The sequence below is a fragment of the Vicugna pacos genome, chromosome 11 (genome assembly GCF_048564905.1).
Source record: "Vicugna pacos chromosome 11, VicPac4, whole genome shotgun sequence".
NCBI lineage: Eukaryota > Metazoa > Chordata > Mammalia > Artiodactyla > Camelidae > Vicugna > Vicugna pacos.
The window spans coordinates 42,476,303-42,501,423 of NC_132997.1; the positions used below are offsets into that span (position 1 = coordinate 42,476,303).

At 38.4% G+C, this 25,121-nt stretch overlaps 1 protein-coding gene across 13 annotated transcripts in view; it reads right to left on the minus strand.

Moving 5' to 3' along the window:
* NRG3 (neuregulin 3) overlaps positions 1-25,121 on the minus strand; it is a 940,531-nt gene that overhangs the window by 152,595 nt on the left and 762,815 nt on the right. The window lies entirely within an intron of this gene.

The following is a 25,121-nucleotide window of genomic DNA, read 5'->3' on the forward strand; positions in this document are numbered from 1 at the left end:
AGCACTATCAATTATTTTTCATCTAATCTAGGATTAAAAGAAAAAAATCTTAACCCTAATATTTTATTTTATTCCATATAAAAATGTATTTCAAAGTAGATTTCATTCTGCAATCAAGCATCCTCATTGTCTAGTTTGTTCCAACGATTTGTCTTTTAAAAAAACTTATCTTTAAATTGAGGTTGATAATATTCAGTATTTTTATCAGAAGTCTATGTTCCTTGCTTTTCAAGGTTCATGTACTAGGTTTGAGCTTGTAAGACATGCAAAATCTTAGACCCCACCAATCAAACCTATTGAATCAGAATCTATTTTTCAACAAATCTCCAGATCATGCATGTATATATTAACGTTTGGGGAAAAAAAAAAACTAGTCTAGACAAGCTATGTGCATGCTTGTTGGCAGTCACCTAAATCAGCTGTGGTATCAGAGTAGATACCAGCACCACAGCCAGGTGGCAGTTTTTTAAGATTCTGCCTCTAAGATGTGGAATGGGGGAAACATGCTTACCAAACTCTCATGTGACCAAAACTGCATCGTCTCCAGCCCACAAGTTGTTTTACATGTTTATTTAATCATCATCATGGTTTCTTCTCTAAAGCATGGCTTTAAACAGACAAGGCTCACGAAGTCTGAGCATTTCGAATCCAGTCCAGTGGAGGACTGTGGGGGACGCAGCTCTGAAGCAGCGGAGGGAGGGAGACTTGCCTCCGTCTAGGCAGGTGTTGAGATGCAGGCCAATTAAGATTCACAGTTTTGTTTTCTCTAAAAAGGTTCAGTTAATTTAGAGGCCGTTGCTTTTACTGCCAGTGCATAATAACGATGATGCATGGCTTAGCCAGGTAAGTGCAGGAAAACTGGGATGTTCCCAATGGCTCCTGCTCCTTGTCTTCTTCAATCTTAAGTTGCTTTATAAATGTTGTAACGAGATCTAAGCCATCTCACCAGAATTCTGCCATTGTAGGAAAAGTGAAAATGTGTTAAAATTCCAAAAACATTAGCTCTATAAAAGCCTCTCTTTAAAAAATAAAATATGCTGATGACATGTTACTATATATAGAAAACCCTAAAAGGTCCACACAAAAGCTACTAGAGCTGATTGAAGAATTCAGCAAGGTAGCAGGTTACAAGATTAACGTTCAAAAATCAGTTACATTTCTTTACACTAACGATAAATCAACAGAAAAAGAAAGCAAAGAAACAATCCCCTTTAAAATAGCACCCAAAGTAATAAAACATCTGGGAATAAATCTAACCAAGGAGGTGAAAGAATTATACACAGAAAACTATAAACCATTGATGAAGGAAATTAAAGAAGACTTTAAAAAATGGAAAGATATTCCATGCTTTTGGATTGGAAGAATCAATATTGTTAAAATGGTCACATTGCCCAAGGCAATCTACAGATTTAATGCAATCCCTATCCAATTACCCAGGACATATTTCACAGAACTAGAACAAATCATAATAAAATTTATATGGGACCATCAAAGACCTAGAATTGCCAAAGCATTACTGAAGAGAAAGAAAGAGGCTGGAGGAATAACTCTCCCAGACTTCAGACAATACTATAGAGCTACAGTCATCAAGACAGCATGGTATTGGTACCAAAACAGACATATAGACCAATGGAACAGAATAGAGAGCCCAGAAATGAACCCACAAACTTTTGGTCAACTCATCTTCGACAAAGGAGGCAAGAATATACAATGGAATAAAGACAGTCTCTTCAGCAAATGGTGTTGGGAAAACTGGACAGCAGCATGTAAAACAATGAAGCTAGAACACTCCCTTACACCATATACAAAAATCAACTCAAAATGGATCAAAGACTTAAACATAAGACAAGATACAATAAACCTCTTAGAGGAAAACGTAGGCAAAACATTATCTGACATACATTTCAAAAATTTTCTCCTAGAAGAAATAAAAGCAAGAATAAACAAATGGGACCTAATGAAACTTACAAGCTTCTGCACAGCAAAGGAAACCAGAAGTAAAACAAGAAGAAAACCTACGGAATGGGAGAAAATTTTTGCAAGTGAAGCCGACAAAGGCTTGATCTCCAGAATATATAAGCAGCTCATATGACTCAATAAGAAAAAAATAAACAACCCAATCCAAAAATGGGCAGAAAACCTAAAGAAGCAATTCTCCAAGGAAGACATACAAATGATCAAAAAGCACATGAAAAAATGCTCAATATCACTAATTATCAGAGAAATGCAAACCAAAACTACAATGAGGAATCACCTCACACCAGTCAGAATGGCCGTCATTCAAAAATCCACAAATGACAAATGCTGGAGAGGCTGTGGAGAAAGGGGAACCCTCCTTCACTGCTGGTGGGAATGCAGTTTGGTGCAGCCACTATGGAAAACAGTGTGGAGATTCCTCAAAAGACTAGGAATAGACTTACCATATGACCCAGGAATCTCACTCCTGGGCTTGTATCCAGAAGGAAATCTACTTCAGGATGACACCTGCACCCCAATGTTCATAGCAGCACTATTTACAATAGCCAAGACATGGAAACATCCTAAATGTCCATCAACAGGTGACTGGATAAAGAAGAGGTGGTATATTTATACAATGGAATACTACTCAGCCATAAAAACCGACAACATAATGCCATTTGCAGCAACATGGATGCTCCTAGAGAATGTCATTCTAAGTGAAGTAAGCCAGAAAGAGAAAGAAAAATACCATATGAGATTGCTCATATGTGGAATCTAAAAAACAAAAACAAAGACAAACAAAAACAAAGCATAAATACAGGACAGAAGTAGACTCACAGACAGAGAATACAGACTTGTGGTTACCAGGGGGGTCAAGGGTGGGAAGGGATAGACTGGGATTTCAAAATTGTAGACTAGATAAACAAGATTACACTGTATAGCACAGGGAAATATACACAAAATGTTATGATAACTCACAGAGAGAAAAATGTGACAGTGAGTGTGTATATGTCCATGAATGACTGAAAAATTGTGCTGAACACTGGAATTTGACACAACATTGTAAAATGATTATAAATCAATAAAAAATGTTAAAAAATAAAATAAAATAAAATAAAAGAGTACATTTCACTGGCCTAAAATTAATTTCTGCCCATTTGTGTATTCAATGACTATTTAACAGACACTGGCATAGAATGTGGCGATAGGGCAGTAACAAATGGATGGAGCTCTTCCCTCATAGAGTTTATAATCCAGTGGAAATACACAGACACAATAAAAATAACCACACCAAGATGGCCATAAGTCATAAGGAACTAGAGATTGCCAGGTATTTGTATGTGTCGATGCTCAGTAGAAAGGGCACTCAAAGGAGCCATCATTCAAAGAGTGAATTTCAGCAGAGATTTGAAGGATGTGAGGAGAGGAGACTTGCAAATGTTTTAAGAAAAATCACTGCAAGCAGAGGACACTCAAGGACACCACTCTGTAGGAGGGCAGTAAAATATTTCATTTTAAAAATTCATCAAAGAAAACTAAAGGCCAGAATGTTGATTATGCCCACTAAAATCAGATACCAAGGTCCTATTGTTTGTGGTTCCGAAATATCGTTTGTGTCTCCCTGTCTACCCTCCTGCCATTGTCCTAATTCGGACCCTCAGCATCTCTTGTTGGGACCATCGCATTAGCTTCATTTCTGGTTCTTTGTCTTAAGTCACATATTAACCAAGCAACTATCCTCAAGCAAAAATGGACACATGCAACATCTCTGCCCCAAGTTCTTTAAAAATGTCCATGTGCAGAAAAACAGCACTGGAGATACACCACACTCTCATTCACAAAAGTCAGTTCCAAATGGATTTGATGCTTAAACCTAAAAAGCATGAAACTTCTCAAAGAAAATAGAGCAGACTAGATCCATGACCCCAGGGTTCCTTGTCTTAAAACAAGACACAAAATACACAAAGAATAAAGACAGAGTCTGACAACTCTAACTACAGTACAATTACAAACTTATGTTTATCAAAAGCAATCAATAAAAGCCGCAAACTGGGAAAATAATTTGCAATACATGTTATTGACAAAAGAATAAGTATCCAGAATATGAAAAAGCCACCTTATAAATCGATAAGAACTTAAAAAGCTTGAGTGGGCTTTTCACAAAAGAAGAGGTATAAAAGTAAATACATTATAGGAGGAAAAAAAAAAACCCTGCCTAGTAATTGGATTATTGAAATGCCATTTACATCCCATTAGATTAGCCCAGACTTTTTTTTTTTTTTTAAAGTACTTAATGACAAGGTCATGGAAAATAGATTGCAAGGATGGCGCTGTAAATCAGTGAAATCAATTTGGAAAACTATTTAGCATTATCTTTTAAAATTAAATATGAACATTTAGTGCAACCCAGAAATAGCCTCCTAGATACAGTCAATACCGTAGAGGAACTTTTTGCACGGGTACGTGATGAGACGTAGATAACAATTTTATAGCAACACTGGCAATAGAAGCAAAGAGGTAGAAGAAACACATGGTCATCATAAGGCTAAAACAGAAAGGAATCGGGAAAGTAAATTCTCTACAGTTCCATTCATCAACAGAGATGAATCTCACAAATATAAGATTGAATTTTTAAAAGTCACCAAGATATGTTGCTCAGGATTATACTATTTTAATGCGTTTCTGAAACAGGGCATTGCTAGTTAACGAAGTTGAAGTCTCAGTTATGTAAGAGGGGTGCGTTCTGGACACCTGCTGTAGTCACTGCATCTGTACCCTTAAAAATAGGTTAAGAAGGTAAATCTCATGTTAAGTGTTCTTAGCACAGTAAAAGGTAATAAATGAATAAACAAACCATATTGGTGGAGACACATATACATATACAAATTTAAGAACATTATTTATCCCTTGAATGGTGTTTAGATCTCAGAGGGGCACAAAGGGAACCTCAATTGTGTTACTAATGTTCTGATTTGTTAAATTTGCTTTTTGTTATATTTTACATTATGTATATAATTTGTGTTCTTTGAATACACGATATATTTTATAGTTTAAAAAAAGGAGGAGTGAGTGTTAGAAACAGCGAATCTCGGGTTCAAGTCCCAGATGTTCTACTTTGTGTCATATACCGTGAGATTCCCCATTTCCCTCCCTCAAATGTAAAACTGAAATAGAGGATTAGAGACGATGTGTACAATCACTAGAACAATGCTTGGCAGATGGCACGTACTGAATAAATATTGAGTATTATGGGTGAAGGTTCTTCCATGACTCCTCATGGCCAGTTCCCTTCTTTGCATGATGTATGTGTTGTCTTGAACTGGCCTCAGCCAGCCTGTCCAGCCTCATGTCCCATTACTGCCTCTTCTCATGGCTGCTCTGAACAAATGCCATCATTCCATATTTCTTCGCCGCCAGTTTTAAGCCCATTTATCTGCCATTATCCCCCAAATCTCAAGACAAATCACACCTCTGCTGGGAAGCAGACATCACTGTAGACTGACTATCGTGTGGTAATTTACTGCTTGTATGTCTCCCTCACCATGGTATTGTCAACTACATGAGGACATGGATCTATTTTTCTCCATCTTTGTATCACAAGAAAAGCAACATGCAAAAAAAAAAAAAAGCAATCAATAAATATCTATTAATGGATAAAGACATAATTTTGAGATAACCTTAGTTTTCTAAATTTTGGGTTGCATTTGAAAATAATTAAGCATGTATAATTTTATGAATCATGAGCAGATGAAGGTTTTGTGGCAGAAAAACTAATGAAGAAGTATTTCTAAAAATAGAAAATATAGTTTAATTGTAAATATTTTCTTATTCTAAGGCTATATAAAAACATCCATAATAATCTATGAAAGAACATACACATCTATACCATCCTAAAAATATTATACAATTGAAACAAACAAAATATATATTTAATTATATAATGTCATGGTGGCCACTGGGGGGAAAAAAGTAAATTCATAATGACAAAATGGATTTACATCAATCTGGAAATTTCTTTTCTGGGATATTTAGTAATATGACTCAAAGGTAGTCTTGTATCATTCAGATTTAAGTTTGTGATATCCATTATAAATAGAAAGTATAATTTATAAGGTAGAACAACTAAAACAAAAAGAGAAACTCTAAGATATTTATTCAAAATAATGTCTTGATATTTATTGTGGGTTTTTTCTTCTCTTTTTTACTACAGATGCACAAATAATCATGCTCAAGGGGCATATATAAGAGCAATCACTCAAGATTCATGAAAAAATGCATTAGAAATATGTGCAGAATGTATGTATTAACCCATAAATGTTCTTTCTTCACAGTACAACCAGGGAAACACCAGATTCATTGCCACCTTATAGGAAAGGGATTCAATCTGCTGGAAAAAAATTATAATAGTTGTTAGGAGACGAAGAAGAAAAGGAATTGTCTGCGAGAGAAATAAAGAAAAAGAATTTGAATAGCACCATGAGATCCCAGACTGTTCCTACAAAAATTAGATGTGTTTTGTGGTGAAATTAAAAAAAAAAAAAACAGATTTGTTTAAAGTATGTCACATTTGTCTTTGCAGTTACAGAGAAGAAGAAATAGAAGTTAAAAAAAAGAAAAACAACAGCTTACTTCAGAGGCATGTTGTAGACACCAGTACTTCTCAGTCGTTAACATGTATAGGATTCAAAAGGGACTCTTGTTAAAGTAAAGATTCTGATGCAGTTTGGTCTGGGGTGGTACCCGAGAGTCTGCATCTCTAACAAGTTCCTGGGTGATGCTGATGTTGCCAGCCTGGACCACACTTTAAATTCCAAAGGCAGAGGAAAGTACATTATGGTCCCACGTTGTAGTCCCACAGTCCTACATTGCAGCCCCATTGCAGTCCCAGCTCTGCTGCATGTAATTACGTCGCCTGGATGCATGGCAGCCTCTGAGCCTTAGTTAGGCAGATATGGATAATAATACTTCGCTCATCCTGCTATTGTGAGGTGTTAAGATGATGTTAGTAAATCTCCAGGAACAAAGCAGGTTTCCAACGACTGTCAGTTCCCTTTACTGAGTGCCTCAAAAACCATTTGTTCAAACTGATGTTACAGAAAATGCAATTATTATATCTCAAGGGTAATGAAAATAAATAGGTCAGAATGTCACCTAAATAAGTCAAAAAGTAGATGTCGTTTTCATTTTTATAACATTTATCTTTTTATGTACTTTGACAGATGTCTCATTTATAAGCCGAACATGATGAGAAGGAGAGAAGTTGTTGGAAAGGTATTGCAAATATTTGGACAAGAAAAGAGGCTAAAACACATTTCGGGATGGTGACTTCCTCCCGTGGCATTTTCGTCTGACAACCAATTAGGGCCTTGGCGGCAAACAGTGTTCTGAAGAGCTGTAATTCCATCAAATTAAAGCAGGGAAGAGTTGAAGTAAAATGGGAGCTTGGGTCTCTTAAAGGTATGTGGAAAACGAGTAGAAACGTTTCAAAAACAAAATGATTAGCATCAGCCAAATAGGAACTGAAAATGTTATAAAAAAAATAGTGACTTGGAGGTTACCTCCATGGTGCATTAAACTTTTCTACAAGAGACTATCAGAAACACTTAGGATCAACTAAAGAGAAAGATGAGACTTGTCTAGTTTTGTGTCCTGGTTCCAGAAACCCCACCAGACTGCCATCTGCATCACTCGTGTCTAGGTTTCTGGTTCCCATTCCTTAATTGTTCTCTTTTCTCCTCCTGTTCGGCTAGTCTGAATTTATGTACCAATGACAAATGACAACTCAAAAAGGTATCCCAGAAATGTGAAACAACATGTTAAAATAAATATCTTTTCTAGAAAGGAGCACTGGGGAAAGTCTCTAATTATCAGCTTTGATTTAAGTAGGGTTTCTCTTGGCTGCATTTCTTAGTAGCAATTGTTGGGCCCTGAGAAGAAACCCCATTCACTGCCCACTACCTTGTCTATTCTCTGCTAATATGTGATGCGGGAATGAGTTCAGGATTTTTCTCTCTCTAGCATGAATTTTTACAGAAACAGCAGGAACTTAATAAAGATACAATTATCTAACTCAATCCTGCAAATAAAAGAAGTAGAAAGTAATGGTGTCATCCACATATTCAGACAACCTGGCATAACTCCAGACCTTGACTGTCATCACCATAGTTGAAAAATACTTGAAAGTCATGTTTATAAAAGAAGGTGGGAAGGAGAGCTCCTAAGGGCCTCCAACCTCTTTGAGCCTCATGCCTGCTTTAAGGCCACATCTGATGTCTTCCTGGGATGCCACCTGCCTTCCAAAGAATGTAACGGGACCCACCCACTCTCTCTGTGAAGCAAAATAAATAGTTCTCTAGCAATAGAACAGAATGAAGTTCTATTTTTAAAAAACATGTTTTTAAGAAGTCACCAAAGAAGCTGTTATTAAGACTACACAAAATCTCCCTAGAGCCACATTTCCCCCTCCCTCTCACTGGATATTCCAGGACAAATTTGAGCATAAAAATCTTTAGCAATAGCAGGAACATACTAAAACATTTTGATCTCAACTCAGAGGTCCTTGGAGCAGGCCTGTGTCCACTTGCCTGTGGTCCCACTGAATTCAGAGTCTTTAGTCTGAAAGGGAGCTTAAAGATGACAGGGCAGCTTCTGTCATTTTGCAGAGGAAGAACAGGAGGCTCAGAGAGCTTAACCAATTTTCCCAAGTCGTCATAAACTCATCAGATGCATCTCCATGGAGACCATGCGCTGGTTCAAGCCCACACCAACTTTTTTGTGCTCTAACCTGGTGCTTTTAAACTGGTGTGTCTACTTCTGTTCCCCAGACACCTCTCTACCTTCCAACAGATTTCACATCAGTGTCTGAAAGACCTACATAATCCAGCAATAGGAAATCTCTCCTTTAAGCCAATTTGCTTTTTACTGATCATCTTCCAAATATATTTGCTTTCAGTCCACTCCTAGGACAGGCAGGTGCAGGTGGAAGTTACTCCTTCTGCTACCACTTCCCCTGGGTTCTCCAAGTTGCTGGTCTTTCTCACGTTCGCATCTTAGCCTGCATTTCACTGCGCATAGGAGCCTTCGTTGCCACCCCCTTTCTTATCCCCTTCCACATTTTCTTGTTATCTTATCCATCGCACTATTGAATCTCAGTTACATTTTATCTGCCACCTATTAGTTTATCGCTTTTTCTCCACTAGAATGAAAATAACAACATTAGGACAAGGGTCTTGTCTTTTTTATTCTCCAAGGGCTCAGCTATCAGTGCTTAGCTTAGAACTCTGCAGTGGATCCTAATTCTCCACAAAACCTTATAGATGGGTGCTATTATATCCACCATCAATACCATCACTAATGTCATCTCTGCTGCCTATGGAAGAAGACAAAATGTTTGAACAAGATACTGTTAATGACTCCAAGATATAATAGCGGGCCATTAAGGGCTGCAAATGACCTTCCTCAATAAGTCTAACCACTTCAGTAAGTACACTGATTTTGGACTATCATGTTGGTAAACACAGGTTATCATATAAGTTGGGAATTAACCTCATGCCTGATACTGGATGGCTAACTGGTAGAGAATAGATGAGGTCCAAGCCTTCTTCGATAGGAAAACATATCTGAATAGTAAATTTATTATCATTCACTTGTTACTTGCACTTACAAATTCATGTGCTTCGTTAACATTAAAAGTAAGTTAATGTAAACACTAATTTGAGTTTTCACATAACTCAGAAGTGATCTTCTAAAGCCAAAGTTTAAAGGGAAAAAAGCAAACAACATTGATTATTTGTTTGGAAAGAAATGTATTTGCATACTAAGATGTTGACACAAGCATCCTGAAAAGATATCATTGCAAAGGAAATTTTATTGACATGATCTGCCCCAAAGTCTTTTTTTTTCACCCAATCATTAAAGTAGCTGTTTGTTGAAAGGTAAGAGATGTCACTAAAAATAATTAACCTGTCAAACGTACAAAGGTATAGCTTTTAAACAAAGGAGAAGCCATATCAGATGAAAATCTATCTAGAGAACCTCTGCTTTAGGGGATATGCTAAGTTGTGCCATTTGGACCAACTCCTTCACTGAAAATATTAGAATAAGTTATTAGTATGAAATTAAGTGGAATAAATTTTTTAAATCTTCTTAGAAGCGTTGTAGAGTGGAGATGACAACAAGGATTTATCATGCCAATATCTAGGTAAATAAGATTACATAAAGCGGTAAACAGAACACGGAAGTTACTTTTTTTGCCCTAATAAATTTCACCTATCACAGCAAATTTGATCTTTGGCTTAGATGGCCAGGGCCCAGCCAAGTTTAGGAGTGTAAGTGCAGTTTCTCTAGAAGGAAGCTAGACCTGAAAATAGCCACAAATTTGAGATACAGATTAAGCGGAAAAATAAAACTATCACTTCCCACCCCAAGGAAATAGATAGAAAATCTAGTGGTGCTGATTAGCAAAGAGGGAAATAAAAGTCCCTGTGAAGTTCGTAACCTCAAATCCTTTCCTTGTCTATATGTAGTTCAAATTCACCTGAGTGGTCCAAGGGATCTCAAGACATGCATTTAAGGACTTCCAGGCACCTAGGACTCCCAGGCACCCCAGACACTTTCTTAGGCATTAAGAATGCAAATAAAAAATTTTTTTTTAAAAAGCACTTTCTTTCTTGAGTCCTCAACTTAAGTCACAGGAGTAATTTCCAAGGAAGATCCCCAGCATTACAAAATAAAAAGCAGTGAGATACACAAGAAAACAAATCTCCATGAACAAGAACCAACAGTGAAAAAATAGAGTTTTCTATATCAGACAAGGTTTTTAATGAAGCTCACTATGTTTTAAGACAAAGAAAAAGTCAAGCTAGATACTATCTGTGTGTAGCATGGCATGGTAAAATATGACCTGGTAGTTTTGGAAGAAAAAAAAAGATAATTGCTTGAGTTAAAAAAAAAATCAAGATTTAAAAATTGGATGGAATTAACATCAGATTAGAAATAGCTTAAGACACATAGTAAACTGGAAATAAATAATAGGACTTACCCAGAATGCAGCAGATATCAAATAACATGGAAAAAAATGGAGGGAAAAGTAATTAAGAGACACAGAAGAAAGAGAAGCTCTAACATTCATACAAATTTTCCAAAAAAGAAGAAAAAGGGAATAAAATAGAGGTAACACTGGAGGACGTGTTGGATGAGAAATTCCAGGGAGGATGAAATATGCACAGATTCAAGAAGTCAAAGAACTCCAAGTAGAAAGTAAAGAAATGTGTGCACGGTTTATTACAGTGAAACTCTAGAACTTCAAAAACAAAAACAAAAAATTAAAATCCCTTAAAAACATCATTGATTACCTGCAAAGGAATAGCAGACTAAGAGCAACCATGGAAGTCATAAGAAAGTAGAATAATATCTTCGTTGTGCTAAAGAGAAAAGATACCTGGCTAGAATTTTATATCCGATGGAATTACCTTCTAAGTGTGAGGCAAATAAAGACATTTCAAGACAGACAAAGAGAAGAGAGAGATGGTCACCAGCAAAACTTCCCTAAAAAATCATAATCATTGCATTTCACTTAAAAATAAAGTTAAAATTAAAATACATAACAAAAATATGTCAGGAAATTGCACTCACTAAAAGAATATAAAGTAATAATGTAAAATTTATAAACTACCAGAAGAATCAAAATGCAATAGAATCAAGAATCTAAGAAGCTTTGCCTCTAGCCATGTTAAATTACCGGGGACTAAACTCCCCTTCCTGCTGTATACAACTAGAAAACAAATGTTTTCAGACCTCGGAAATCCGGCAGTGTAGAACTGTGCTCACTGACAGTGGAGACATGAGGGGAGTTTAATGAGGCGAGCCCTCTGATTGTCCTGGCTTTTCACCTGGAGGTGCTTTCTGGACCACAGCTGGGGTATCTCATGCGACACACACTGAATTGGGGAGACAGAAAAGTTCGGGAAGCTGAAGCAGCCCCAAACCATGGCTTCCTGTTGGCTTCCGGTCTGCTTTCTGTCCTTGTGAGTGTCAACTTGGCAGAGGCAGCTCCTCCCCATCGCAGTAGTTAAATATAGTGTTTCTGCACTCTTCTCACTCAGAGATACGGCTCCAGCTGGCCAGGGCCCCTCCTGCCAGCTCAGGGACATCAGAACTAACGGAGCAGCACCCCCGCCTCAGGAGCCTGAGTTTCAGCATTTGGGCCTCTTCCTCTACATTAATAAATATTAATCATGGCAATCTCTCCCTTTGTTTCCCCAGTTATACAGGGAAATATACATAGGGCAGCTGCTTCCTACAGTTGCTACCTCTGTGATCATTCAAGGTTCTTGGTTGTTTGTTTTGTCTTTCTAGACATAATTACCAGTTGGATGTAGTTAACATCTACTTAACACATCTTTATATCAAATTATTCTTAGAAAAACTGGTCGATCTCTGTCGCTTCATTGGGCCTGACTGGTACAACCAGCACAACAAGAAAATTCAGTTTAAGGTGGACTAAAGATCTAAATATGAAAGGCAAAAATGTAAAAGTTTTGGAAGTGAAAGAGTATATTTTCAGAAATTCAAGGTTGCAGTGGATCGCTTATACACGACACAAAAAAACATAAACTAAAAAAAAAAAAAGAAAAAAAAAGGAAAATATAGGTCAAATTTACATTCAAGTCCATAATTAACTTGTATTCACCAAAAGCATCAGAAACCAAATAAAAGTACAAATCATAGTATATTCCCGACATACACATACACACAGACTCACACAGACCAAATATTTTGAATGCATAAAGAAGTATTATTAATCAAAAAGAAAAAGCCTGGCAACCAAAGAGAAAACTGGGCTAAAGACTGGAAGAAGTAATCATAAAAAGGCAGGGGTAGGGAGGGTGGGGCGATCCAGATGGCCACAACACAGACGAAAATACAAACAAGACAAGATGCATTTAATATACAGCAAAGTGGCAAAATTGGAAAGTCCATAATACCACCTGTTGTGAAGGACACAAAGCAACTGAAATGCCAATTGCTGTGACCACTTTGCCCTTTGGTGGAAATTGTGGCATTGCCTAGCACGTCTGGGCATGCACGTCCCCCTTCAATTCAGCCAGTCCATTTCTAGTTATAGACTCAAGAGAAACACCACATGTGCGGCAGGTCTGGTTTTCCTCCCCTTCATTTCAAGTTCTTGGTTTTAACATGCAATAGCAGAAAATGACTCTCTCTTTCCTGTGCCTGTGGAGCCCAGGCGTGCAAGTGCTGTGTAAATTATTGAAAATAAGAGTCTGAAACCTCTGTAAATATACAGAAAATCAATGGACGATTCATTAAAGCACAGTATCCAAGGTAATCATAATTTATTTTCTACAGCATTCTGAGTAACAGGAAACTTTTCAATAATCTTTGCTGTGCTTAACATAATAATGCCATTAATTAGTTTCCTTGAGAGATTTCCTGGGCATTTGATAAACTATTTCTTTTCCACACTCCTGGGAAAGACGTCATCTCATGCATTGAAATTGCAATCAATGCAGGCGACTCTATGGAAAGTGACTGTCTTCTCCACTTGATGTGCTTCAATTATTTCATGTTCTTAATCCATTTATGTCCTCGGCAAAGAGCGAGACCCAAGGAGGGAGGGGACATCTCAGGCAAGTTCTTGGCCAGATGGGTCAGAGGGGATTTTAGCATAAACACAGCAGTGAAAATGAACACCAGACACAGCAGATGCTATATCCCAATTTGCAAATTAAGTCTGTTAGTAAATGGCTGACCTTGGAAATGCCGAATGCTCTCGGTCATAAAGCTGCTTAAATGGAAGAAGTGTTGCTCAAAGGAAGTCTTCTCGTGACTTAGTTCAAAAACATCTTTCAAGGGCCTGATATGTGAAATGTAAGATAATATGCAGTTATACATTTCATTTTTTATTGATTTAGACAGTCCTTATTCTATTAAGTTGAGAGTCCTAATAGTAACACTGGATGCTATGAGACCATAATAAAATAAATATAACAGTAACTCTTTCACTCTAAAATGGGAGGGGAAGAATTGCATTCTGATATATATTGATGTGACTGGAGGTAATTTTCAAACAATCCAATGATACTAAGAATGATAATAAACCATGATATTAATATTTATCGGCTAATCCTCAGGTCCTGGGGCTAAATGCAACACAGATGTTTTCTCATAGAATCCTCACAGCAGCCTTATAGAGGGAGGTGAAATATTTTAATTTTGATAGGTGAAGAAACTGAAGTCAAGAAAAGCTAAGCTACTTATAAAACTTTACATTGACGGCTGGGGAACAAGAATTCAAACCCAGGCCTGCCTGCCTCCAACAGGCGCTGCCTGTTCTCCTGTGTACCTTCAGCCTCCTACATTTTTTGAGTGTCTACTGTCTGCCAAGGTCGCATCAGATGCTGGGAACTGGGTCTGAAATTGTCTTGCGGTGCTCTATTATCATCAAGAATAAAACATAGAGAAAAAAGTTATGAAAGAAAAGGATAGTTGCTAAACTTAAGTATGTGCAACATGCCAAAGCAGCACAGTGAAGAAAAAAAGTGCGTTTTTTTTTTGGGAAGGAGATGAACCAGGGACAGTTCACAGAGGAGGAGAAATCTGAACTGCACCTGGAAGGATGAGTAGGAGTCTGCCAAGCTGAGAAGAGGGAAGGATACTAAAAAGAAAAACAAAAATAAAGATCAAAGATTGGTAGATACAAAAATAACCCATTTATTTGACGAACGGTTAGCATTTTTGCTTTAGTACCTTCACGTTTAAAGGGAAGGGTGTTGACATTACTATATATAAAATTGATAAAAAAAAAAAAGACTTGACGGTATATAGCACAGGGCTTTATATTCAATTTTGTGTAATAACATATAATGGAAAAGAATCTAAAAAATATATACGTACATATATGTATACATGAGTCACTTTGCTGTACACCTGAAACTAACATTGTAAATCACCTGCACTTCAATAAAACACAAAACTAACTAAAAAAAAAGGGGAAAGGTATTGAAAAATCTCAGTGAGGAGAACATATGTCTTGAAAGGAAGGTCTGCTAATATCTGTTAATCAAATATATCATCTTTATAGGGTATGGCCTCATTAACTAAACACCATCATTTCTAAGTCACTGGGATGCTCTCTAAGTGTGACCCTGCGGCATCCTTGTCACCTGGGGCCTTCAAAATTCAGAACTTTCGGCCTTGACCCAGACCTACTGAAACTGAAGCTTCATGTCCAAAAGGTCACCAGGGGATGTGTGTGCACATTACCCTTGAAGGGCACTGTCTAGATCAAAACAGCAAGTTCTAAGGGACGCTGATGTAAAGTTATATGACAGATGTCAATCTACCTGGGGTACTCTAACCCCCAATAAGGCAGTCCCCTTCCGATAGCAATTAGATATCTGATTGATATCTAATCAGACTAAAGGTAGGTCAGAGTTCCCTTGGTGACTCCTATGGTCAGGGAAGACAAATTTGAGAACATGTATCTTCCTAGAAAACTCATAGGCCACACTGAAATACCAGGGATCTGGAAATAGTGTCAGGTTGGACTGCCCACAACCCCAAGCCTAGCAAAAGATAGTCACTTGGCAACAAGATGGTATCTGGAAGAAAATGGACTGAGAAGAGTCATTCACATTTATTAAGGCTCTGTGCTGGGGTGAATACTTCACATATGCTTTCTCAATTTAGCCTCACTTTAAAAGAGAGGAATCTGAGACTTGGAGAGAATCAATAATTGTCCCCGGTGTGATGACAGCAGTAATAGTGATAGTAATTTTTTAGCTAGCATTTACTGTGCACTTATTATGTTCAAAATACTGGGCTAAATATTTTCGTTCCGTTATCTCGTCTAATGCTCACCACAACCCTGTGAAAAGATATGACTGCCTCTACTTTATAGCTTAAGAAAGGGAAGAATAGACAGTTTAAATGTCTTGCTCAAAGTCACACAACTAATAACTATTTATGCTTGAAGATTGGTGTATTTGACCCAAAAGCCCACACTCTCTCATCAGCACCGTAGTAACTCCAAAATCCATCCTTTGTTCATCTGCAAGTCTTTTTTAAATGGCATCAAAGAGATTCTCAATTATCTCTTAAATTTTCAAAGGAAGAAAAGAAAGAAAGAAGGAAGGAAGGAAAGAAAGAGAGAAAGAAAGAAAAATTTTTAAGGTGAATAATTATAAAGAGCAAGATTTCTAAGATTTACAAATGATATGATTGAACCAATGTTTGGTAAAAATGTGCCCTTTAGCAAGGACAAAGTAAGCACACTTTTGCTGCTGCAGTTGTCTTCACTGATTTATCAGGAGATGGATGGCTAATTGGATTTCCCTACCTATTCTGTCATGTCGAGTCTGACACAAGTGCGTGCAGAAATATTTACATGCAATTTACAAGACAGTAACCATGCATTTCCAAAACAAACTTCTCAACCAACCCTGGCATCCATATATCAACTTCTCTAATCCTCCAGTTACAATATAACAAAATCAATGGATGTGTCTGCACTCATCCAACACAGGTACCTTTCCTGCAGGGTAGAATGACTTAGAGGAAGTGAAAGGGTCTGCTTCTTCACAGAGCTCTCTTTGAATCCCAGATTCTCCACCTAAGAGTCACATGGCCTCAGACAAGTTCTTTAATGCTCTCTAAGTTATGATTTCCCCCACCTTTGTCTTCCTTCAGAGGATTGTTGTGAGAATTCAGCACAATCACTAAAACCTGGTGGATAACATTGCTTCGTGGATGGTCCTTCTCTTCCACGTTAACCCTGGCGTTTCACATAGTCAGGATTTGAAAGGTACATGTTTCCACCTTGAAATCAATGTATCTGAGCAAACATCATAAATTGACAAGGACAGGCAAGGCTCTGAGCAGTTACCATCATCTCTAGTTTTTTAGTTTTAGCCCATTAAATCTGAGTTTACCAATTTGATCACCTTGAATGGCACATTTGTTTGCACTGCAGTCAGAGCATGCAGAGAAGCCTCAGGCTGATTTATAAAGTATGAGCTGCATATGTTCAAACTCTTCTGTGCATCCATTTTCTGCTGCTGCACACCCTGACCCTGGCATGACTTTCAGACATTTACATTTATCTGAGATGCTACTCGCTTGTGGCAGCACATGGGAGCTTCCCCTCTCTCAGTCTCAACTGATCTCTATTCTCTCCCCTTTCCTAAGGCCTAATTAAATATTCTTTAAATATATCTGATATTAATGAAGTGTTAAAGGGAATTTGATTTTAAAAATTCATGATAAGTACAAGTAACTGCGAGTGGATTCTACCATTCTTTTACCCAGATCATTGTTATTTTTAACAGTCTGATAGCAAATCAAATCTAAATCTAATGGTGGAATTTTCCTAATTTGGGGTAAGAGATGCTTTCCTCATAGTCCTAAAATAAAAACTGGGTCAGTGCAGCTTACATATAAGAGATTTTGGTAATTTAAAGGAACTGGGAGAAAGAAGAGCACGTGATAGCGATGAATCATGTTGAGTGTTAAACTGAATGTGTCTATTGGAACAGATAATCTGAATTTACCATCACATCCCACGGACGTTATGTGGAGAAAACAAATGCCACAGGAACATGTGAGCATATCCATCCTCCAGAATAGTTCTTTCCCTGGAAATTCTGTGCACTCTTCAAACAGTGTCTTAAAAGATAAGCCATGTTTGTCCCAGGTAAACAGGCTTTTCACCAGCAATATATCTGTCATATTTGACTGGGCTGCCATTCAGGAGACCGGCAAAAGGCAGCTGAAAAATTACAATTTTCCATTTGCACAATGTCTAAAATTATGAACTCTGTGGACAACTTGAGGCCAGTAATTCATTGTGCAGCGCTTGGCAATCTGTTAATGGCCCTCATTCCACCTGGAATGTGTCAGCTCATTTTTTGAAGACAAAAAGGCAAAAAAAAAAAACCCCTACAGTTCTCTAACACTATCTTGCCAAAGCGTAAGGAACCTGAAAGAGTCACCACTTCAACTGAACGTTTTCACATATACTTCAATCTTATACTCTTAATTTCCAATGTGTACTGATCCCAACACCACAGATCTGTTTCTCTAAATTCCTGAAATCAAATATGGTGGCTGGACTACATTAAATGCTCTAAAATACATACTCTGGACAGTTGCCACATCTCTAATCAAGCACACTAGCTTCTACCTAATAGGAATATTCCAGCACACAGCATTCCAGGACTTGGTTTCCTGAAATATTTTTGTTATATTGATTTTAATTCACGATTTCTCCCTGTGAACAAAATGGCTATTTACCCTAATATCTTTGCCTTTCCCTGGCTCAAATCTTTCCCAGTTTCCCCAAATCTCTTCCCCTGTAAGCACAGTCACAAGATCTCTCATAGACACTGCCCCTCATTCCCCTGTGTCCCAGCTGCCCACACCACATCAAGACTAAGAAGCTGGGCTCTGTGCTCCATGTCACTCTTAACTCAGATAAGAACTCAATCTGGGAGACCCCTAATCACGCTTACAAATCTCTTTGATTGGCATTTCAGTCCTTTTGATCACCTTAGATTGTACTCTTAGTTTTGGTATGTCTTACTTGATGCTTTGTGATCTCGTTGTTAATCTCTTATAATTTCAAAATATTTTGACTCGGAAAATAAGACTTTCAGCAATGTTTATGCCACAAGAATCATTTTTGTCATGATTAACAGCAAGAGTGTTAATGTTTATCGAGCACTTGCTAAATGCAAGGCAATGACCTCGAGATGGGACATCCTGCCTCCTTCTCCACAAACTAGAGTGCAGCGACTTACCCAATATTGGAATTTGGTAATTGCTAAATGAATTAATGATACTCATTATTGGAATGCTTAACAGTGAAGCCGAGTCAATGTTAGTGATCAAGTAGGCTTCCATTTTCTGCCAACAGATAAAAGTTAGTTGATAACAATTTACCTAGGGTTCGTTCACTTCTTAAAACCAAAAGTCACAAGGGAGTCTCAGAAGAATTCTAACCAAATGTAAGATGTTTTTCCCCCAGGAAAGTAAATACAAAGAAACCCAGCAGAGGACCAGAAAAATTTTACTAGCGTTAGCTTGGTTCTCAAATAACTGTTGAGTACAGTTTTCTAGTTGTCAATAATGGGCTATAACACAGATATTCAGTGCAACGGTGGGGACAGAGAATCATATCCAAGGACAAGAGATCGGGGCAGCAGGACAGGATGCCGAAGGGGAAGCCAAGAGAATGAAAGGCAAGAAGCTCTAGGAAGCCACTGAGGTCAAAGGTCAAATACGAACCGATATCAGAAATCCATTTCAGACCTCTTCTCTGCTATGTCTGGGGCCACGAAGTCTGAGCATGTATCACAGCAGGGCCTCGCATCCCTGTCCTTGGGCATCAGTGTCTGCATGGAGCCAGGACCACGGCAAGAGATAAGGTCAAAGGCGCTCCTAGAAACCACTTTTCTGGTTGAACTATGGCCAGGAAATAAGAATACTGGTATTGCAGGGAGTGATCTTGAAGCAGCCAGCCAAAACAGCCCTCTTAGCTGGGAGTCCTGCGCGGAGACACTGCCTGCTACAGTTCTCATCTGGCCTCTGGGAGTAGCAGAAACCCCAAAGGCAACCAGTATACCACAAGCCTGGGGCAGGAATTCCCCTTTAGTACTGTCAGGCAGGGCTCCCTGGCCTTTGCTTGAATGTCTCAGAATACTATCTCCCATGTGGCACTCCAGCTTTTAGAAAGATTTCCTTTGCATTAGGCCCCAAATCTCTTTACCTCTCTTACTTTCTAGACCTCAGGGCTTTCAATATATCCTCAAGGACTAGGCCCCTGCCCCTTTTGTTAGATCTTTGATGCTGATTAACCCTGGCATTAGCACCTGCCTACTCTCTGGCATTCAGCAAGTTCTCAATGAATGATTGGCAGACTGCCCAACTAAATGTTTCCTGGGTGATCAGTGTCTCTGTTATTTAATTTCACTATCAGAATGATGACTGGCCTCAAATTACACCCAACCCTTTGGGTCTCCCCCCGTCACTTGCATGGCCTCTGTGTTACCTCCTACTCTGTGTTCTGACTGATCCCAGGCCAGCCAAGCCCTTCTCTATATCCTCAGGGGCACCGGGTTAAAATGTAGGAATGGGAAATGTAATTATGAGTGAAGTTGGGTACCAGATTATAAAAGACCTTAAATTCCACAGTTACAAACTTGACCAACCTGTGCAAGCCAATGATTCTACAATGCCACTTGCCGATGAGACAGAATGAAGTCAGAGAAGGCAAGTGAGTTACTGCAAGAGCCCACTTCTGAGAGGGGGAGGGAGCCGAGCAGTGGTGGTGGAGAGGGGAAGGAGGCAACAGACTTGAGAAAAACTTTGGAAGCAAAAATGAGCAGACAAGGACATTTGATTAAATGTCAAGAGTGAGAAAGAGAGCAGGACATATGCTTTCAGAGCTCTGAATCTGAGGGACTGAGAGGAAAGAAATACCATTTTTCAAGGTATAGAATTTTAGATGAGGTACAGGTTTAAGCACTACATAGATAACTTCAGACATGGTCCACCTGAGATGCCAGTGAGGCCCCCAAAAGGCAGCTGGTTCGTCACGGGGAGATCAGCTAGGAAAAGACTGGCATATTTGGAATGCAGGCACATTCACGTTGATTTAAACTTAAGAAGTTGCTGCAGCCACTGAGTAGAGTGAACTGAAAGGAGTGGGCAAGAGAGAGCCACGAAAAAATGTCCCTCTTCTGTGACAGCGATGAAGAAAAGTCCCTGAATCAGAGCAGAAAGAAGCTGCTGGAGGACAACAGGGAGGGCTGGCATCTACTGGAGGCCAGTGGAGCAGGGTTCCAGATCAACAGTGTTAGACGCAACAGAACAAAAAACAAAAAACAAACAAACAAACAAAAAGAACAGAAAAAACGACCGATAAAAATGCTTATTTTCTTTTGTAATTTGTTTTCCTGTTTTGATCTTAATTTTCCTAATCGCCTCAATTCAGAGTCCCCCTAACTGTAGCACGTGCTGTTCTTCCACAGCCTCTTTAATTTATTTAAACTATTTTAAAAAATACATGTATTAGGTTCAGTTTTCTGTTATGTGGGGAGCATCTTCCTGGCATCTTTTCACTGCCTGGACCATTCTGCTTGTATTGTCTTTTCCCAATAATAACTCACGGTAATGCTGTACTGAAACTGAGCATGATTAATTCTCCTCTTCTTCTGGTTCCCCCTCCCTTTTTCTCTCCTCTCTCCTCTCTTCCTTCTTTGGAGTTTCTCTGTACTTCTAGGAAGACTGATGGGTCAGGACAGTTTCCCTAACATTATGGCTCTAGAGCTCCCTCTCCTGTCATTTTTGCAAAGTATTGACAACAAAAAAATGACCTCCCACTTACTGATAAGGTAGCGTTTGTTCTTTTTCCCTGTTTTCTTTTAAAACCACTTCCCCCTTCGCTTCTATTGTGGCTATTTTGATAAATTTGGGCTTTCTTCCAGTCACTTATCATCACTGTGGGTCTTTGCCCCGGAGGGAAGCTATGTTTGATTAGCTTGGAGAATCCAGGGGCCCAGACCGCCCACCGCAGCCCTTTCAGACTTGCCTGCGGGACACGTGGTCTCATCCACAAAATGCTTAGGTTGCTGCTCCACGGTGGACCCAGCAGACTTCAGTGGGAGCTGTTTGGCAACCTGGGGGTACGGCTGGGCTTCGAAGATCTTATTTTAATATTAAGTTCATGAAGATTTATGCAGTGTATGCCATGATTTGTGTTTGTTTTAATAATAAAATAATGTTTTCAATGTCTTAATATTGAGTAAAATCCATACTACAGGAGAAAGGGCCATATATCACGACTTTCTATGAGCCTGAAAGTACACATATAACCCCCTTGGACCAGCTCTTACGTCTGTCATGTAAGTTTCATACAGTTGTGTGGATACAGGCCAGACTGCAGTGGGCAGTATCGTGCATCCTGCTTTTAAGGATACACATTGCTAAACATGAATCCTTTGGTAAAGAAAAGGATAGAGATGACACTTCAAAGAGAAACAGAATTGAGGGAAAAAAGGAATTTTTTTTAATGACAGAAACCTTAATATACGTATTTGAAACATGAGAAAGATTTGAGAGAAGTAAGATTAAAAAGGCAAATGTTGATTAAAGAATATAATCCAAAAGAATAAAATCCAAGATCATTAAGAAAGGCTTTTTATAAAAGGATTGGAACACACACACACACACACACACAGAATACCTCCTCTTCTGTGATACCAAATTATCACCAAACTTGGCTTGAAAATCTCCAGTAATGGAGAGCCAGTTATTCCAGATAGGACTCACTTACAGAGAGGATCCTTGTTTTATTAATTGGAGGACTTTTTATTTCCTGCATTTTTGAAGGTGAGTTTTAATTCCTCTTTCTCAGTGCCAGCCATAGAGAAGACATTAATTTCTGTCGACACGATGGTTTGCCTGTAGAAATGCGAGCTTTTGGTGGGGGAAAAGGTAGAGGTTAGTTTCCTTTTGTCCAGCACCAATGACGCATCTGGGTAAGAGGCCAGTATTCCACAGGTGGGATATATGCACTAGAGGAAGAAAGTATACAGGATGTAAAAGTTGATGGAAGGAGTGAGTGATAAGGCAGATTGGTGCTAAGCTGAGCTGAGCTCTGCTGATCCACTGCAGTAAAACAGGATATTATTCTGCCAATGTGTGTCTCTGAGCCCAAGATCCGTTTCGTGACAGCTGGAAGCCTAAGCGTGAGGGCAACATGGTTGGTTCTACCCAAGAGCCAACTGGTCTGCAGCCAAGTCCTGCTCTTAGGAATATGGCAGCAGGGCAGTGCCGACAATTAGTATTCTTTCTTCTGTTTATTAAGCACTGTATTCAGGCACAAAAGGCTTAGCCCTTAGGGAGTAAACAAATGAGCAACTAGGCTTTTATTAAACCAAAAATCGCATGGCTCCGCTGAATAAGCACCAATTTACACTTACTAAGGAGAAAACATTTCAAGCCAAGCTATACATTTCGGTTACATGAAAATTCTACTTGATTGATTAACACCAAGACTTTGGAAAATATTGAGATTCCATGTCGTACCTGTCTCGATGATGTGAGTTTTGTATTCCAAAAATAACACTGATCCTAAGAGATGGCTGGTGGGGAAGAGTGGAGATTTAATCATGGGTTTATGGAGTTCGATTTTTTTTCCCACCAAAAGAAAAAAAATGATGGATAACACTCTGAAGAAGACGGCACTGAATTTTTTATTTGAGGTATCTTCCTATTCTACAAACATACGTAGAGCAGTGAGACACAAAAGTGAAAAACAGAAAACTGGAAAGATAGTTGAGCTACAATCAAGAAACCAACTACATGAAGTAGAAATACAGAGTGATGTTTAAAGCCGAAGTTGTACTCAAGGCAGAGAGTGGTAGCTGAGAGTTAAGCTATTACAGGTAAAAAAGGTACAGAAAGAGAAGGTGGTATACTGTATCCTACTGTAACGTCAAACGCTCATTGACCCTCTGAGGGGAAGAATCTGCTTTATTGTGCTGTTGATGTTGGACTTGGCCTTGTGATTGGCTCAAGCCAATGAAATATGAGCAAAAGTGATGTAACTCCTTGTGGAAGATTTAGGAATCAGTGAGTGGTTTCTGCATGCCTTCTTGATTACGAAAGAGAAAAACCCCATCTTCCTGGGTCTCAGAATGATGACACTGAATCACAGCCAAGCACTCACAGCAGACATTAAGAATGAGTGAGACATCAAACTTCGTTGTTGTTTTTCATGCCATGGAGGTAATGGGGTCACTGGTCATTGCAATATAACCAACCTTATTCTGACTAATTCCTGGATCTGAGAAGGCTTAATGTTTAAACCTACCTTATTGGGACTAACGTCTGGACCTCAGAAGGATGATGATGGGGCAGAAAAGGGTTGTCCCTAAACACTTTCCAGAATTCTAGTTCCTGGATAGCTGCAGGCTTAGGAAGATGGCAGCCAGAGACTCACAATGAGACACCGGAACAAGATGCCTCGCGAGCGGATCTGTCATATCCCTAACACTACCTCAGCACAGACGTGTCCAATCACACCGCAGTGACTTTTTATGGACTGTGGACCAGGAAATCTTAGGCAGGAAAAAGTGAGCATAAACAGAAAAAATGTGAGAATGAAACAAAACAATATTCTACTGAAAATTGAGCCAGCAAATCCAAATCCCAAAATTCATGTTGAAGTCTAATGCTAAAATTACAACATCACATCCAACACAGAAGACAAACTGACTCCAGCAGATGGAATGACAAAATTTCCAAGAGCTATGTTTCAGGAAAAAAAGTTTTTTTTTATTAATAAAGTTCATTTTTCAAAAAAATCAAAGGATTATGAAACAAAAACAAAGAGAAGTGAAAACTTTGATTTTACAGGTAGAATTTAAAAAGAATTAATTAAATATACAGAAAAAATTTTCAATTATTATATATATATATATATATATATATATATATATAAAAATTAGTCATAGTATGAGAGAGGTAAGTGAATTGGAAGTCAGTGTTTAAAATTTCACTTAGAATGCAATAGTAAGGCCAAGGCCCAAAATATTTTAAATCATAACGTAGATGAAGAACAGATTAAAGACTCCAAATTGCAGCAAAATAAATTCTAGAAGTTTGAAACAAAAGGAAAGATAGAGAAGCAATGGTTGAAGGAATAACAGGCGAACAATTTTCAAAATTAAGAAAGATACAAATCAAATGTACAATGCCCTTTGAGTATCTAACAGGACAATGAGAGAGACAGTCACATCAAGATGTGTTTTACTAAAACTCTGGAAAGCTTTAAAGTCTATTGGAGAGAATTATTCCCAGAATGGTGGCATAAGGACCTCCGAAAATCCAATCCTCCATAAAATCTATGAAAACAGTTGTGAAAATTATAAAAATAAATTTTTCAGAACTCTGGAAATTAACCAAAGGCTTGTAACAATCCAAGGAGTATTTATTTAATAAAAAAGTCTGAATCTTGGTAAGAACGGTAAGCTTTATATCATTTTAACTAGCTCTATTTTCATCACTCTCTCCTTATTTCTGTGGGAGCCTTAAAAACGAACAATCTAGCAACTATGGAAGCTGTGAAAAACAGAAGC